This window comes from Sinohyriopsis cumingii, chromosome 2 (assembly GCF_028554795.1).
Source record: "Sinohyriopsis cumingii isolate HCF-2022 chromosome 2, ASM2855479v2, whole genome shotgun sequence".
Lineage (NCBI taxonomy): Eukaryota > Metazoa > Mollusca > Bivalvia > Unionida > Unionidae > Sinohyriopsis > Sinohyriopsis cumingii.
The window spans coordinates 2,296,714-2,312,528 of NC_142962.1; the positions used below are offsets into that span (position 1 = coordinate 2,296,714).

The 15,815-nt window shown below is 42.6% G+C and overlaps 1 protein-coding gene across 2 annotated transcripts in view; it reads right to left on the reverse strand.

The window, feature by feature from the left end:
- The window catches only part of LOC149804205 (multicopper oxidase 3-like), a 100,319-nt gene that overhangs the window by 60,270 nt on the left and 24,234 nt on the right, over nt 1-15,815 (reverse strand). The window lies entirely within an intron of this gene.

Here is a 15,815-nt window from a genome sequence, read left to right on the forward strand (position 1 = left end):
GCTTGTACCAGGTGCGGTAAGATGTCGATGTACTTCAGAGTGTGGTGATGCGTAAAATATTTCCACATACGTTCTTTCAAAGTGCGTTGAAAACGTTCCACGATGCTGGCTTTGGTTTCGGGATTCTCGGTGGTAAAAAAATGAATGTCACGTTTCTTTAATTCTTTTTGGAAAGCTTGGTTCAGAAATTCGGTGCCTTTGTCCGTTTGCCATCGAAGAGGGCGACGACCGCTTTGTTTCAACACCCGTTGCAGGGCTCGCACTAACTCGCTGCTCGATTTGGAAGTCAAGGGCACGACCCAGGCAAATTTGGAAAAGACGTCGATGACACAAAAGAAATATTTGTAACCACGATTGTAGCTGGCCAAATGAGAGACATCGGCTAAATCGGCTTGCCATTGATGATCGATGCCTTCCACTCGGGTGCGACTTCTGGCAAACTTGCGTCGAATGGGTTTGTGTAAAGTGTAGGTAGCTTGTTCTTGTAAAAATCGTTGCACTTGAGGTAAACGGAGACTTTTCAGTCGCGTTTTGGCAGCACGATACAATTTTTGAACTCCTGCGTAACCTGCAGGATGGGAGGGATCGTAGTAAATGCTGGCTAAGACTTTTTCCATTTTTTTGTGTTGATTGGTGTGTTAATAAGGCACCCACTCTTGGAAGAGGCTACTCTTTTTCTCTTGTGGTATTTTCTTGGATTGCAAGGCTTTGCGTGTGCGACCGGCAATAGGTGTCGAAGAGGAGGAGGATGTCTGAGCGGGGGATATCGGTTCTTGTTTCACTTCTGTCTTCACTTCTGTCTTCACTTTCTTTTTCTCTTGTGAGGAAGAAGGGGTGGCCATCATCTTTTTAATCCATCCAATTCTGGAGGTAGGTGGTGTTGTTAACTTGCGTACTTTTTCTGGTGGAGTTTGAAACCCTTCCTCTTCTTCTCCTTTTTCTGTCTTGGTCACGGGTACTGGTGGTACTGGTACTGGTACTGGTACTGGTGATGGTGCTGGACTTTTCATCAAGGTCTTAAAATCTTTTAGAGTGGGTAAAGCTGTTTCGTCTAAAGCTTTCTGGTGAAAGAGTTGCAGTCGTTGCAAGAGTTGACCGTACTTTTGCGATTTTTCTGTTTCGGACAAATCTTGGCGATCCATCAAGGATTGCAATTCGTGTTGTAACTGGGACATCTCGCTCAAATTGGGATTGGGAGGTAAATGCGGGGTGTGTTGTTCTTGCCACCGATGGTATTCCATCCATCGTTTGTAAGGCACTAAAGCTAGTTTTCGTCCTTCCATGGGGTTGTCAGGGGTCGATTCTGAGATCTTGGGACTTCCGAGGGCCTTTTTATCTTGCTCCCACCAGTCCTCCCAACATGGTTCCCAAGACTCCTTTCAGTATGGGGCCTAACAAGAGAGGTAAAATACCTCCACGTTGCACTAACATCTTCTTTTTTTGACGAATGGGAATTTTCTTTTGAACCATTTTCCGAAGAACGTGACGATGTTTGCCTAAGCATTGTTTCTGGTGTTTGGACAAAGGGATCGTGCCTTTCAAAACGTTCAAACAACATTCGCACACGGTATCGATGACCTCCTTGGAGGCTGTTTGAATGAGTTTTTTTTCGTAGGGGTGGAGAAGCTTTGGACAGGACAGATAACAGGTCCCCATGTTTGGCTAAACGTGGTGGCAGTCCTTTCCTTTTCTTTCCTTGGGGTTTTCTGGAGGGTGACATCTTTGAGTCTTTAGGAGCACCTAAAAACACTGATACCCTACTCGGTCACAGGCCTTTTTTATACTGGAACGCGTCGCCATTGATTGACTTTACGTCGTATCAGTTTGAGGACAGGCATGACACGTCGTGCAGGGGTACGTAACGGACTAAATCGAGCCAGTTCTTGCTTGGACAAATCCAGTAAACTTTGTAACATGCCCGATCTTTCATGGACTTTGATTTTGGGAGAAGGTACTTTGTGAGCAGCACTCACTGCCGCTAAATTGGAAGGTCCTGCAACTGGGGAAGTTCTTTTCGGGGTCATCAACGGAGAAGTTCTTGGTGTGATCAACGTCTCCAAGTACCCTTCAGTTCCTGGTGACATCAACGGAGAAGTGGATAAACGTGAGGCTGCCGGAGACGCAGTCACCGCTGTGGCAGGTCGTGGTTTGCGAGTGTAAGGTTGCGTCCTGGCCGAAGTGCCTCTCTTGCGACTAGTTTTCTTCTGTGGACTTTTCTTTTTCTGAGGACTTTTTCTCTGTTTCTTTTTCTGGGGGCTTCTTTTCTTTTTCCGGGGTGGTGGTGTCTGGTAAAAGGAGGGTCCTGCCACTGGAGAAGTTATTCTTCTTGGGGACCTGGTCTTTTTCTTTTTCTTCTTGGGGCTTCGTTGGACTTTTGTCTTGGGGATAACTTTGGGGGCATTAGGATCCCATCTTAAGAGTGAGCGAATGATGACCCCTCCTAGAGTACCGCTCCCTCCAGGTTTCAAAATGATTTGTTTTTTGGTTTGAGTGTCGATGCGGGGATCGGCCAGTTGGACCAAAGCGACTTTGTTTCGATCGAAAAAGCGTTGGGTTTGATGAGGAATCTGAATGATTCCTTGGAGTAATTGACGTGCCGTCACCGTGAACCATCGTAAGACTTCTTTGAGACTAGCTTCTAAGACACGAGCTCGTGTTTGTGGATCTTTTTCTCGACTGATGCCATACAAGGCACGAATCAATTTGACGGGAAGATGCGACTGAAGGGACGTCATGTTCACACTGTGTGAGACAGACGAAAAAGGGTCTGAGGTTTTTATAGATTTTTTTTTCATGGGGAGTGAAATGAAGTCGAGGACGGAGACGTGTACAGGACAGGCCCTCCGTCTTGGCACCAGTGGTGAAACAAGTGGGTACGAAATCGCAAATCCTCGGGGGTCGTAGGTTTCAAATCGACGAGTAAATAGGCGTGTGGCGTTTGAGTGGCATCGTCGTACGCCTGAGTCAGCCAAGGCGTTCCTAACTGTTTGGCTAAGACTTGCACTTGCGATTTATCTCGAGGGCTTTTAAACAAGACCACGTAATGCGCATTGAGACTGATGGTGCGATGGGCTTTACTTTGTTGAAACAAATTTTGGGTGATGTAAACGACACTGGCATTACGGTGATGCCCTTTGCGCGTGAACCACAGTTTAATTTCTTCTTCGTCTTCTCCTAACATGTCGTCGAAAATGACCAAATGGGTTTGACGGGAGTCAGAGACGATGCCGTCGTCTTCTTTAGGAATGCCTTCCACAAACACGATGAAATCTCCTTGACTTTCTCGCAAGAGACTGTACGCCGATTGCCACTCTTTGTAACACCACACGATCCGTTGAGGGGGCCGATCGATCAAATGATGTTTATGTTCGATCAAACGTTTGACGAATTCGGTTTTGCCAGAACCGCTAGGTCCAGCAATGAGCATGTTAAAGGGATGGCGAAGATACAAAGCCTCCCAACTGGCACGATCTAAGTGTTCGTCGATGACTTTGACAGTAGAGGAAGAGGGAGCAGAGACAGTAGAGGTAGCCATGGTGTGAGAAATGTCACTTGTGACACGAAAACAAACAAGACAAGAGTTTATATACTTTTTCAGAACACGTTTATTGAATGTTTTCTTTTTCAAACATGAATACGAAAGACAAAAATACATAAAAGCCAAAGGCTTAAGTACAAGGATAAAAGGCACATGATAACTATGAATGTGGAATAAACACAAGTGTCTGTACAACAATCACATGTTTTGGGTAATGTTCTAACCAGTTCTATAGTAGGGGGTAAGGTCACACAAGTGTCCTCCCGAAAGGGTCTTTCAGGCCTGTCCACGACAGTCCTGTCCTGGGTGACGGGTTCTTCTGGCACCGTCACTAACACGGGTTGAAAAGTAACTTTTTTCCTTGAACAACTCTCGTGCATACTGGGCCACTTCTTGGGTCCAAGCCTCAAAACCCCATTCTTTCCAGGCACGGACATCTGTCCAATGGGGATGTAAGTCACAAGCTACACACACATCGTCATACACGTCTTGGGTAGCTAAAAGTTGACGAATCTTTTTTTCCTGTTGAGGTCGAGAAGTATCCAGATGAAAACGCAAGGCTTTGAGCAAAAGGAGTTTTTCGTGACCATTTAAGGCCATTGAGGTGGTAAGTACTGATCGTAAAGAGTCCACAAAGAATCGGCTGGTAAACGAAATCCCAGAAAACAAGTCACTAAGACACACACCACTTGTCGTCCCAAATTGAATGGATACAGTTGTTGTAATAATTGATGGTAATGATCCACGGTTTGAATATGGTCATTGAGTTCCTTCCACGGAATCTGTTGGATGACATACGACATAAGTCGTGGCATGGCAGCCTGTTTTTATAGTCTCTTTGTTTCGAAAAGAATACACGTACTTTCTAGCCAGAGATCTTCGTTCTCCAGTTGGGAATGTAAATCTTGCATACTGTAACCGAAACGTCAGAGTTCGATTAGAAGTTTCCTCTTCCGCTAAGTAGATTCCACGTAAAATATGTTGGTAATCCTTTACCTCGTCTTCCTCAATGGGTTGCTCTAGGTGAATCTCGAAGTAACCAAAATGATCAACACGTGAATCATCGGGGGCCTGGAAGTATTGAACAAGGTCTGACCACTGAAACAATTTCTGACGAATCAGTTCTCTTATACCATTCAGGTACCAGTGGTTAAAGATCTGGTGACGTAACGGATGCAGTTGTTCTTTACGTTTCACTTGTATTTTCACCAGCTCTCGGTAAATGCGTTCTCTCAACTCCACAGGCAAAGCACGAATGTTCTCTAGCAAAGTATCCATGAATAGGTCATACTAAATCCTCTTTGGTCTGACACAAGAAATGTACTCTTTGCACAAACATGGTTTCACTTCAGTGTCGAATTTAAATCGTTGAGTCACTAATCTACACATTACAATTCGTTCAGAAGTTTCCTCTTTCACTAAGTTGACATTGTGTTCAAGATGTTGGTAATTCGTTAACTCTTCCTCTGGAATTCGATGCAGTACGTTTACAATGATGTAACTACAATCGTCCATACCAAACCAATCCTTTTTAAAACTAGAGGATCGTTGATCAATGTATGTCCGATGGAACACTTTCAATTGAATCAATCCTTGTATAGCCTTCAGGTACCAGTGGTTCAAACACCGGTGACGTAACGGATGCAATTGTTCTTTACGTTTCACTTGTATTTTGACCAGCTCTCGGTAAATGCGTTCTCTCAACTCCACAGGCAAAGCACGAATGTTCTCTTGTAAAGTATCCATGAACAGATTATTATGGTAAGAAGTTACTTCAATGTCTCGGTCCCACTAAGGGTAAGTAATGACAATTCGGTGACCATCGAGCATGTTCTACGTAGGCCGAATCTTGCGGTTCCCAGTGGTGAAGTGACACACCGCAACTGAAGCACTTGACTTTATCTCCTTCGCCCAAGTAGAAAAATCCGGCTCTGGCTAATTCTTCGGGGGTCGGTCCTCCCAGATACTTTGGCCATTTTCCTTTGAACGATTGAAGACGATTTTCAAAGTCGCAGTATTCCGACAAACGCACAGGGAACGAATATTCGTCTTTCACAGGTTCGTTTCGATGAGGGTTGAGTGACATGGGCAGGAGTTTGTTCAGGGCTGGATGACATCCGCAGGGGGGTAGACGTGAAGGTGAACATTCCCCTTTAAAACGAAACCCAGTAAAATGTCCAAGAGGACGAGCGGCATCGCTTTCGCATCCCACAGGTTTGACACGCACAGCATCACTTTCCATGATAGGGGTAGGGACACTAAAGTTCCCATGATGCTTTACGGCATCGCTCAGGTCACAAGGTACAGCATCGTATCCATCGCAAGGCTCACAATCGCACTCATCTGCAAACTCCGTTACGCAATTACAATGGTAACCACATGGACAATCGCAGTTTCCTTCCGGACATTTTCCGTCGCAATGCATGGGTCTTATCCATCCAATATTAGTCACACTAGAGGAAGATACAACTTTTTTACAATCCCCAAACTGGAACGATGCCTCTTTCAAAGTATTCATCTTGTTCGCTCGGTCTTGGTAGTCACAATGAACTATCGATCTTGCCTAGGGTTCCTTTTTTTATATACAGACCAATACCGACGTGACCGCACGGCAACGTAAAGTGATTGGGAAGTCGCACTCGCTTCTGGTACACGATTTGATAGACTTTTTCCAAGGGCCGACTGACGATGTGGTGAGTGGGTAAACGTACAATCTTGTTCGGTTGATAGGTGGTCACTTTAAAGTTTCCATCCTCTCCCGATTGCAAGGCTTCTTTCAATACCCCAAAATTGACCACTCGACTGGTACGATGATTCAGAGTCAATCCTTTCACTTTGCACGTCGTGTGCACTTCTCCTTGTTTGTCCCGGTATTCGTAGCCGTAATTTTTGGGACCACCACTGACGAAACTTAGAATCTTGTCGTCGGGATGCTCGTCTGTCCAGGCTCCTAAACGGTCTCCTTCGATGTCAGGGTGATGTTGAATCGGGTGATGGATGTAAATGCAACTGTCCGTGTCAAAGTACAGGACGCGTTCTTCTAACAGTTCTAAAGCTTCGTACAATTTTAAGCGAGCATGAGCTGTCACGTAAGCCGCAATGATGACATTTCCAAAAGGGTCGTCTTGTACAAAGTCCAGATCTTCTTCGTAATTGACCAAGATCAAATTCTCTCGAACGACGTCCACGTATTTCATGTATTTGGTTTTGTCGTGAATCATTTGGAAGTAGCGGGAAGGTTCTGTCAAATATTCCGTCTTGGGTAAACACGGTCGTTGTGCCATTTTACCCCACAAGCAATTTAACATCACTTTGGCAAACGATCGCCTGCCTTCGTTTTTCTCGATGTGGTCTAAAGTGATGCCTTCTTGTTCGTAGTATTTCTCTTTGAATTTTATTTGGTCTTCGGGAGTGTGACACCAGGACGGATAGCCGCTGGCTTCTTGCTTCAGTTTCAAAAAGGCATCCACGTAGTCGGCGAAAATGCCTTTCTGAGTAGGGTCACCCTTGTGGTATTGTTGTGTCTTTGGAAAGTGGCAAATTTCGTACACTTCTAACAGTTGGTATCCCATGTCCAGAGCTTTGAACAATTCCACGCTGACCCAGGTTCCCGTCAAGGCCCGTTCTTCCTGGCTGTGATGGCAAGGTTGGTCCTGGTTGCACGTTTCGGCACAAGTACGGCACAAGGGAAACATCAGTTTGCCTTGACAATGGTGAGGTAATACGGGATGGTATAGGTTCGTGGGAGGCAAAACTTTACACTTGATCAAGCCTTCGTATTGTCGAATGTTTTTCAGGTCGATGTGTTCCGTCAGCAATTGCGGGTGCCCTACAGGAAAGCGACAATATTTGCACACGTAGGGATACAGCGAACACACGTCCAAGTATTTGATTTCTTCTCCTTTCTCTTCGTCGGCTTGGTACAGCAAACAGGTGGCATTGGTCCTTCCTCCGTACAAACTATCCCTCGGGTTTAGGGGGTCCATCAGCTTGTAACTTTCCACGGCACGTTTAAACTCGGGATCGATTTTCAAACGGTGATCGTATTCGTGTTCCCACATTTCCACCACTTGGTATCCTTGCTGTTCTAACTTTAGGCGCCGCTGACAAGTGTCCTGGTACAGGTCTTCCATGGTCCGTTGTAAAAACTGATTTTTAGTGTCACGGTCAGGGTAACAGACGGGACATCCGTGAAATAAGCAACCGTTAAACTCGTACACGATCTTGGGGTTTTCTAAGTCCCAGCCATCAACCGAATACGTTCCGATGGTCTTTTCGCCTCCTCCGTTGCGGGCATGCTGAATCCATTTGTCTTCCTTGTCGCACAAGTAATGTAACCAACGTAGGGCTTTGACCGAGTATTGACGTTTGACATAGTGGGTCGTTTGAGGACTGATGACAGCCACGGTGTTTTCAGGCATGAATCGTTGGCGGTACACTAAGGAACACGCTTTGGCAATGGTGCAAGCTTCTTTCAAAGGATCGACCCCTCCGTGTTCCATGAACAGTTCTCGAAATTTTCCACAGCAACGCCGTAAAATGTCCACGTCGGAACGACAATACTTTAGCATTTCTTCCTGAAAGTCGAAAGGGTCCGAGGCGTGAGCCTGGTACCAAGCGTAGAAAGCTTCTCGTTGTTCGGTACGCATGTTGTCGGGGTCGTAATAGTGAGCCTCAGGTAAATGGGGTAGAACGGCGTGTTGATTGGCTTCCGTATTGAAAAAGTGTGGAAAGTACCCTTTAGCCATTTCTGTCATTCCAAACGTTTTAGGCATTCGACTCAAAGGCATGGCCAAATAACTCATCGAATCTTTAAACTGTACTTGTCCCACTTGCATGAAAATGATTTTGGCTCCGTTCAAAGTCACTTTAGGACGCTCGGTGCCTTGTTCCGTATAGTACCTCAAAAGAAACTGTCCATCGTATCCGGAGAAATTGTGAGCCATCACCGTGGCATGACGATGACAATCTCCGTAACGTTCGATGTCCTCTTGGCTCCACGTCTTGTCGACGGGGTCTAAGACCCATTGGGCAAAATCGGCTAACGTGTTCGGCCCCCGAAAGATTTTTTCACGCCCTCCGGGAATCTTGCTGCAGTGAGGGCAATGACTGAAGATAGGTTCTTGAATGCACTTCTCGCACGCTCGATGAGCCACGCAGAAATTAGGAATGTGAATGCCAGTCTCTTGCATGCATTCGAAATCGAGAAAGATGAAATTGCCTTTCTTCTTGTGACCGTCCTCTTTCTCTGGTGGGGGTTGGTATTTTTGCACGTAACATTGGTGTTCCAAGTCCACGATGTGGTGACAAATGTGACATTTTTTCTTTCCTGAACATACGTGTGCCTTGGTATTATTGGTACGTATGACTTGTTCACACGTAGGGCACAATCTCAGGAGTTGACAAGCACATTTCTTCTGTGAACCTTGCGTTTTCAGATGTTGTTGGTAACAGGTAGGGCTGACAAACGTGCGCAGACAAGTGGAACAAGGCACTGGTTCTTCGCTCAGACAGGGTGAAGAAGCCAAACATCCTCGGCATTTCGATCCACAATGTTTGTGTTGCTCTCGATTATTATAACCACGGTCACATTTCTCACAATAATAAACATATCCCAGGAATCCAGTGATACTGGTAATGGTATCGAAATGTTCATCGTGATGATAAAGGTGAATGTATTTTCCGTCCTTAAAGTCTTGGCCTCGAAACAACAGAGGTCCGCGCACTTCTTGAGGGTGCACTTTCAAGGTGTAGCGTGGAGCTAGGACATCTTGCAATTTTTGCATTTCAGGAATGCCACAGGGTGCATCTATGGACAGGCCAGCTTGTTGCAACAGGAGTTCTGCTTCGTTTCGTTGTTTGGCTCGGTCCGATTGTCGAATAGTTTTCCAGGCTCTTTTCCATTCTACCGTGTCGTTCTTGTTGGCATAGGTTCGTCCCACCACGATGGCACGGGCTAAACACATCTGGTCTTGAGGGTTGTGAATTTGGACGAGGCTCTTTTTGGTACTGCGAAGTTCGTTCACCAATAACACCTTATTGCGTTGTCCAGTCCCTTGAGGAAGAGAGACGTGAGCCATTTTCAGTGTGGCTTTACCATCGGTGATGTCAAACTGGTCATTAGATTGTTGTACGTGTTGAATCTTGTCCATGATTTTGGAAGGGGTTAGTTCTGCGGGTCTGCTAAACTCGATCCAAACAGGGGATTTCAAACCGTCGTGATCTATGGATAGTGTCAAGCGATCGTCTTCTTTGGGTTGACATTGTCGCTTGAGTGAAGTGAGCAAAGAATCCCACATCTCGGTGATAAACACTTCTGCTTTCTCCAAGGGTACGTCGGCCTTGAAATCTTTAAACTTCACCGTGTAGGTGTAAGCCGTAGTTCTAAATTTTCTAGAGGAGCGCTTTTCCGTCTCTCGAATGGAATAGTATTTTTCAGGGTTGAGTAAGGGTGACAAACTTGGTTTAGAGGGTTCGGATTCTGGTTCACTCATGTCCTCTTCAAAATCACTGGCATGAATTTGTGCCAAGATTTCAGCCCTGGTACGAGGCGATAGATCACGTTTCTGCCTCTTACTTTCTTTTTCTTTCCTCTCAAATGAATGGGATCGTTTCATCTTGAGTGAAAAACGTCAAATGACTCAAGTTCAAACACCATAGACTAATTTATAGTCATGGCAGACTAGCGTATATAAAAGGGTGTGTGTCTTGTTCTTTCACTATTCATTTCACTCTCAAGCCGAGCACAACGATGGAAGAGACTAACCAAATCGAACGTTTCGTCAGAGCTTTGCGAGGGGTCATTAGAAAATTCTCTTCAGACCAGCCTACGGACTACTCTCCTTCCTTTCGAGATAAAAGTCAAGATACTTGCTATATCTGTCAGAAGAAAGGGCATTGGTCTTCAGAGTGTCCAGACCGTCAAAAAAGAACGAAAACAGGGACTAAAAAAGACAAAAGTCAAGATACCTGTTATTATTGTAAAGAAAAAGGACATTGGTCTCCAGATTGCCCAAAAAAGAAACAAGAGGAGTCAGAAGAAAAGAAGGATTCTTCAGAAGAAGAGAGGGATTCTTCGGAAGAAGAGAGGGATTCTTCAGAGGAAGAAGAGGAAGAAAAAAGACAATTCTATTTACAAGAGGCAAAGAAACACGAGAAGAAAAGAAGAAGGGAAGAAAATGAGAAGAAAGAAGAGGGAATGAAGGTGAAGAAATTCAAAAAACAGAGAGACTAAAAAAAGAAGAAGTCAATGAACTTTTTATTAAAGTGTTGTGTTGTGAATTGTGAATTGGATTGTAAAAAATGGATAAAAGAATAAATGAATGATATAAGGTAAGAGTCTTTGAGTTATGATTTTAAAATAAGAACGTACACTCACGCACTCATACACAGACACGTACCATAAGGGTAAAATGGGTGGGTTTATTTTTGAGTTTTTGGCAAATTGAAATTGTATATCTTTTCGAGAAATGTGGCTGGCCCTGAAAAGGGCCTTTTTTATTTCGGTGCAAGGGTGAGTTTAACCAATCAACTTTAACTGCCTTATGCCTTTGCCACGGCCAAGGCCTACTTCTGAACTGCGTAATGTTGATGATTGGGTTGAAATCACTAAGGGTGGTACGGTAGGCTTAGTCACAGGGTTAACGTGTTTAGCTCGGGAAGGTCGTATTCTCTTCGGTCGTGATAAAGAAGTCTGATACATTTGTTTCAGACTTCTTAACTCCGCTAAAATGTCCAACAGTACCGTGACCGTTTGATTTTCACCCTCTTGTTTCTTTGCTGCTACTTCTTCTTGCTGTTGTTGCTGTTGTTTTTTTCTTACCTCTTCTTCTTGCTGCTGTTGCTGTAGCAGAAAAACTTGTTCGGCTTCCTTTTGTCGTTGTATAAATTTCTCCAATTCTTCTTTCTGTCTCTGTCTAAAATTCTCCACTTGCGGTAATGAAGAAGGTAACACAGGTTCCGGAACAAATTCTTGCGAGGAGAGAAAATCCACAAAATCCCAATTCACCTCTTCTGAAAGTAAGTCCGGGTTCCCTTGGGCGGTCTCCCCTGCTGGTGCACCCCATTGGATCGTTTTCTGAGTTTCCGTCATGTTGAATCACTGTCGCATAGATTGACTGCACACAAGCGCTAGCGAATCTATATAGACTACGTGACGTCACAGACTGCTCTCTTCGGATTGGATGCGGGCTGACTGAATTCTGTAACGCGTGTTCGGATTGGTGAATGAACTCAATCCGTTTCAATCCTTTCTGTCCCTATAAATAAGCGCAGTTCACTGCATTGATTCACCTATTCTCGGAGCCTCAACATGTGGACCGACGTTGAATCTTCAACCCTTGTGTCAACAATGATGTTCAGGACGGACATGCTCATGTATGTCCGATCCAAGTGGACCGTTGTCCACAGGACCAGCAGCAGCCTGTGGATAAGAAGAGTCTATATAGAGAGACAAGGTTGCCTCAAGAGGACTCTGATGTATGGCCCTGCTGTAAGACGAAGTTTGAGGACAAGAAGATGTCGCAAATGCCCTTTATGTTAAGGGCATATTAACATAAACCAAAGGCCCTTTTCAGGGCCAGCCATATATCTCGAAAAGAGATAGCCTTTCCATTGCCTACCCCTTTTTTTTAAAAAAAAAAAAATCCCATGTTAATTTCCCTTGTACGTATATTAACCCACAATTTATTCCCATGTTAAATTTCCCTTGAGGCTAATCTGACCCACGATTTTTCTCCATGTTAAATTTCCCTTGAGGCTAATCTGACCCACAATTTTCTCCATGTTAATTTCCCTTGAGGCTAATCCTACCCACGATTTTTCTCCATGTTAAATTTCCCTTGAGGCTAATCGGACCCAAGGGTGTTTTTAATGCTAATTCCCATTGAGGCTAATCCTACCCCCTTTACTACTTGCCACTTTTAATTACTTTAGTCTGTTTTTTTTAGACCAATAGAACATTCTCGAAAGCTCAATATACATTGGCTGATAAAGCACTAAAGGCAATAAAAATGCTTATTTGTAATTTAAAAAAATACTTAAATAATAATGAATGTTTTAAAGTGTTTTATATTAATCTCTTTCCGGTTTTGAATTACGCATGAGCTATACGAGGCTTTCGCAGGCTGACGCCATTGAACGTGTACAACGAAGGTTTTTGATTATTTTTTAAATGTATAATAATATATTCTATCTACGTCGGTATACGGTGAACTTGGAAGAATCCCACTTGTATACTTAAGGCTAGTTAAGCTGGTTAAATAGTATTTTAGAATTTAAATTTCTGTAAATATTATACTGAGTACTGCATATAGGGAGTTATGTACTGAAAATGAATCAAAAATAGTATCAACTGGGTTACACCCCTTAAGCATGCTTAAACAGATTTGGTTTTGGTGAGGTGAGGGTATTTCCTTCGTAAATTGTACTAAGTTTATTCCATTCTTTAACAAAGAGTTACAGATGCTTTTTTATCAGACTAGATTAATAAATTAAAAAATTCTAACAAACTGTTTATATGTAAACATATAAGAACTTACTTTGGCTTCGAAGATTATTTCAAATGTGCGTCTAACCATAAAAATCGATCAGCTTTGACAAAACTTTGAGTTTCTTCCAATAATCTGAGAATTGAGACTAAAAGTTGTGGAAATAATAGGATTGACCTAATTGAAATATATTGCATGTTCCATGCCAACCATGCTATAAAAGATGAACATTATTTTCTTTTAGTGCATACTAACTTGCATGTAAACATAATTTAAAAGTAACACGAGGAATAGCGATCGAGAGGTTAAAATTTTTTTTGGAGGAATATATGTTTTGTAAAAAAATATCCCGTGTCAGCGTCTCGGGTCAAATTGTTTTATATACGCGGGGCGTTAAAAAAAGAACAATTAGGTTGATTAGTTTATGGTTTAAAATACGATCAGCCTTAATTAAAACTCAATTTTAACAAACGATGTTTCTGATAGATTTTATAATTGATTACAATTACATATAGCATATCACGCCTAACTATGAACCATATGAATGAAAATAAATAAATGGGCAGATAAAGCGAAATCGCATCACACGTTGGTACAAAATCATGAATAATTCATCATAGATAAATCAAGACGAAATCGTACAAGCGCTAAATAATCTTTTAACCGCTCTGTATCGTGTGTCTTGCGATTCTCTGAGAAAACATCGACATATTCTTGTGCGACTAATAGCCGGACACAAATATTATATTGATGAAATCAATTACAGATAAATCATAGACATAGCTGCGGTTAACATGCAGCAACGATGCGCCAAACTGATTTCATATAATAATTATCCAGCGTTATCAACATCCCTTTTTTCACCACCTCACATATATATTCAGCAATAAAAAGATCAGTAAAAACCAGTGACACTAGTGAGAACTACAATTCGGTTTTGCGCTGGTTTTTCTACAGTAGTACCAACGATCACCGGTGATGAATAAAACTGTCTTTCTAACCGCTTTTTTCGGTTTTCTTAATAATTAGTTGTTTCCTTTTAATGTCACCGTTTTTTTATCAGATTTTTATTACTTTTTTCACGATAACAAGGATTGAAACTATAAGAAATACAAGAATGGTTTAATATTGTCACTACACGACTACGTACAATATTTAGCAGCGTCCAATCAAACCAAAGCCACTCACTGATGAAATATTAGTTCATGCAGTTTATGATGAGCTTGCCAACCGAGCATCAGACCTCTGTTTTTCATTTGTTGCTGATTTTTAGCAATCCGAAGCTGTATCAGAAATGTTTATCTAATTTTTGTGATCCAGAGCTGTATCCGAAATCTTTATCTGTCTTTTAGCGATCCGAAGCTATATCCAAAATCTTTATCTGAATTTTAGCGATGCCGAGCTGTATCCGAAAGATTTATCTGATTTTTAGCGATCCGAAGCTGTATCAGAAATCCTTAGCTGATTTTTAATCTGATTAAAACGTTCTATCTCGGACATTAAAACAGAAAAGTCTGCGGCAGTTATAACTTCGTCGTCAATTTTTGAAAATAGTTTTGTAATTCTTCATAAGCTGCTATGTGTATAAATAAGTATTTTGCTATGCCTTCCAGTCCGAGGATGAAGTATATTTGATAAGTTACCAGAGGATGAAATTCCTCCGGATGTGATAGAAATGGCACTTCCAACAATCCAGATAGGGGTCCGACAGCTGTCATCGTCATTGCAATTCCAGCAATACCTAATCCAGCAGTTAACACAGCTGATATCCCAAGCAGTTAACACAGCTGATATCCCACATGCAACATCGATTATACGACCTATACGTTAATATCTATGTAAATCTGTTTCACGATTGGTTATTTTGTCACGCAACTGTTTTTCTGCTTCAGTTATCTTTTCTAATTGTGCAATTGACAGCGATACAATTGATATAACAGTCATTCTAAATAACTACTGTATTAACCGAGATATTTCACATGACCACTCGATACATCACCCATGCATGGCAACTTTAGAGTTTCATTTACCATTTACCTCGTCAAGCACGGTATACTTCTTCGGTGCCGCTATTAATCACGAACTCAGAGCTTGAACGCCTCCACACAAACGCAGTAAAAATGTTCAATTTCGCCCAAATGAAAAATGAAAGTCTATATACACTGTACAAGTGGGTTTGTGTTTCATAGTGTTATTGTTACTAGTCTATGTGAATTTTCCTGATCAAGTTACGTACATGGCCTTGTCGGTAACGTCTATAAGTTCTCGTAGCTATCATGAAAACTGGAATTCCCTTTCCAACTTCGATCAGCTGTAATTTTGCCGCACTAATGTCTCTGTGTAGTAACGCCGATTGATCTCCAGCTGAACTGTCATCGCGAAGAACTAATCGATTTGTAAATCCAGCTAAATCTTGCGTAACCTTTACTAAATCATTATGTATTGTTACAAGCCAGGAGTCTTTACTTCACCGAGTGGTGTCAAAACCATGGCTGAATTCCAGCTAGAAGTTATAAGTTTACCCCAAATTTCCAAAGACTTCCATAAAACTTAAGTCGTAAATTAGAAAGCCCGACGTGTCCATTCTATACATAAATTTTACTCGAATTAATGCAAGACCACAAATAAAACAACCTGCCAAATATATATCAACCGCACATCTGCATGGTTTCTCTTCATCAGGTTTCCGTACCGCCAGCCGTTCACGCCGTAGAAACTATAAGAATATCCCCTAACACTAGGAACTATTTTAATGCATAGATCCGACCTGTCAATCAAATCCACCGATA